The following is a 3,171-nucleotide window of genomic DNA, read 5'->3' as shown; positions in this document are numbered from 1 at the left end:
GACACACACTTAGATTAAACCAACAATTGTAGGCACTCTGAATGGGTTAACGGTGTGATCCATAGAGTGATCTGAAATCAATATGAGTCTTCTTGATAATGACTCCCTAGTGGCCTAGTAATGGGGTGTTAAGAGGGGAATTTTGCTCGCTTGACAATAGTTTCGTCAAATCATTGATTGCATGTCAGCCTACATTGCAGATGTCGGGAACAATAGTCAGTGCTGCATACAAAGACTTCTGGGCGCCATAGCATTGTTTTTGCTTTGCAACGACAACTTCTGAGCACTATAGCATTGTACGATACATCAATGCATTTGCTTCTGAGCACTAGAGAATAGTTTTTGCTTCGCGACATCAATGTATCGGTCTCATGTTCCCCATACTTTCAGTGCATACTAAGACTTCTGAGTCCCATATGGGGTGATGAAAAGCAGAGTAGCGGAGCGGAATATCATTCATTGAATGTCAGTCCACATTTTAGGAACAACAGTTTGTGATGCAAACAGGGACTCTCAAACTCCACAATTGGAGCCCCAGTGGCCTAATGGATAAGGCACTGGCCTCCTAAGCCAGGGATTGTGGGTTCGAGTCCCATCTGGGGTGATTTAAAGCAGAGTTGCACAGCGGAAGCGTTCTTGCCCTATAACCCAGAGGTCAATGGATTGAAACCATCCTCTGCTAACTGTATTTTAACGTCTCTTCCACTGCATTCTAATTGACACAGTCTTGGATTAAACCAACAACTGTAGACACTCTGAATGGATTAAAGACAAAGTATATCCTCCTTTCTTTGATTACAAAGAGTTTAATACCACGGTTGAACAGTACATCGGTACTGCGAATGTGTTCGTTGAGTTGTAGATCCACTCGGGTTGAAAAAGTTTTCAAAAGCTTGTGATACAAATTCATGATAGAAATGAAATTCTGCGTGTAATATATGGAAGTGGTGGATAATTAAACCTTGGATAAGCTCCACCCCATGCTGCTACTCCAATCAAGCTGTCAGAGCTACTATGGAGCCCACACTGTCACTAACTGCGTGCTGTGGTGTCTTGTTGCTGCCTTGGTTGCTGCCTTGGTTAGGCCAGAGATTTTCAACCACTGTGCCGTGAGAGATCGTCAGGTGTGCCGTGGGAAAATGTCCAATTTCACTTAATCGGTCAAAAAATACATTATTTAGTTGCTGCTAGTGGTGTAACGGATCGGCACACGTGAACCGCGGATTAATTGTATTTTTTTTTACAGTTTAATCATAGTGTGAAATAAAATTTTACTGCCGCTCATACTTTTTCAGGTAATACGTCTCTAAATATCTATGCAGAGTTGCAGTGAAAAGATATAAAGCAATAGTGTGTTTACGTGAATAGAGCGTGTTAAAAGCATTTGACTGTGAAAGTCTTGACGAGCGGAGGAAATTCAGAATCCCCCTGCGTCATTTAAGTCACATATTTGGTTTCCGTTACTTATAACGACGGATAAGGGTGGTGGACAAAAACATTACGTTATGTAAGCATTGTTCAATGAGAAAGACATACAACAACGGCAATACATCGGGCATGTCCATACATATGAAGCGCCACCATCCTGGTCTGTCAGCGACGGGGTCAAGGCACAACAACAGCAACAACTTATCACCGTGGTATTTCAGAAAGCGTTTGTGGCAGAATCAAACCGGGCTAAAACTATTACAACATCTATTGGGATCTTTATTGCTGCAGACATGAGGCCATACTGTGTGGAAAACAAAGGATTTCAAAATCTGGTTAAAGTGCTTGAGCCACGCTGCGAAATCCTTGAGTATGAAGATCGTCCAGGCCTCTATGAAAAGGAAAAGACTGACAGCTCATCACGGTGGACTTGAGATTTAAAGTCCGGTGCTGCAGACATGACTCTGTGAGAGGCACACAGCCACACATCTAGCGCTACCCTTACCCCACACCATGTAGATATTCTCATCTTTCTGAAAATAAATATCTTAAATATTGTGGTTTTCATGTAAGACTATAGCCCAAAGTTATTTGCTTTAAGTGTTCTTGAAGTTATTTCAATTAATAAATGGAAAGCAAAGTTATATTTGTCCACCCCCCCTTTTCTTTGCTGATCTGAAAAATGATCCGATCCAACAAGTGACTTAAAAACATTTTTGAAAAGAAAAAAAATGCAGATTCTGAACTGGGCCCTGGACACAATTCTAACCCAGATGAAAAGCCTAGTATGAGTGGTGGTCCGAAGAAATAAAAAACGGTGAGCTCGAGGCAATACAGTGAAAGCTATCTTTCGTTTGGATTTACTTTCATTATGCTACAATGTGTCATTTTGTAACTTTTTTGGTTGTTGGTGCGCCGCAGGATCTAAGACTATGACAATCAACAATATCATCCCCATTTACTTAAACTGCAAAGGCATTCACTTGTAATTCTGCAGGCCTCGGGCAGCTATAATAAAATAGCCATAACTTTGTGAGAATTTTGAGAGTGGCAGCAAGGAGAGCGTGATTTACATAGAATCTGCATAGGATACAACTGAGCTCTTGTGTGCTCGACGTCTGCTCTGAAGCATGGCATCCCCATACACCATATATGTGTATATATGTATATATATATATATATGTGTATATGTATATATGTATATATATATATATATGTGTATATATATGTGTATATATATATATATGTATATATGTGTATATATATATATATATATGTATATATGTGTATATATATATATGTGTGTATATATATACACACATATATATATATACACATATATACATATATATATATATATATGTATATATGTGTATATATATATATATATATGTATATATATGTATATATATATATGTGTGTATATATATTTTTGTTTTCATGAACGTTATTTGCCTTATTTTTATATCTTATGTTTGGCTAGTTTGGCCTATTCTTGTTTAAATAATGTGTGATTTTAAGATTAGTTTTTTTGGAGAACCCAAGGAATACTTTACTTTTTGGAAGCTAATGGTGATCCAAATAAGCAATAAAAAAAAAGTTCCTTCATCTTATTTGATTCAGTGTGATGTGAAAAAATACATTTCCACAATGTCAAAGAATAAAAAGCACGTACGCCATCTCCTGTCAGCGCTCTTTGTAATGTTGAGGAGGGGAATCAAAGAAATGGATTTTGACAGATGC

General features: G+C 38.1%; 1 non-coding gene across 1 annotated transcript; it reads left to right on the top strand.

The window, feature by feature from the left end:
- Positions 1-531: 531 nt before the first annotated feature.
- trnar-ccu (transfer RNA arginine (anticodon CCU)) lies at positions 532-604 on the top strand. Its single transcript has one exon. It is a non-coding gene; the product is annotated as a tRNA-Arg (tRNA).
- The last annotated feature ends 2,567 nt before the right edge of the window (positions 605-3,171 follow it).

This window comes from Anarhichas minor, unplaced genomic scaffold (assembly GCF_050575085.1).
Source record: "Anarhichas minor isolate MPS153535 unplaced genomic scaffold, ASM5057508v1 ptg000020l, whole genome shotgun sequence".
Classification (NCBI taxonomy): Eukaryota; Metazoa; Chordata; class Actinopteri; order Perciformes; family Anarhichadidae; genus Anarhichas; species Anarhichas minor.
Note: the sequence above shows the minus strand (reverse complement) of the source record. Positions and strands in the feature narration are given on the sequence as shown.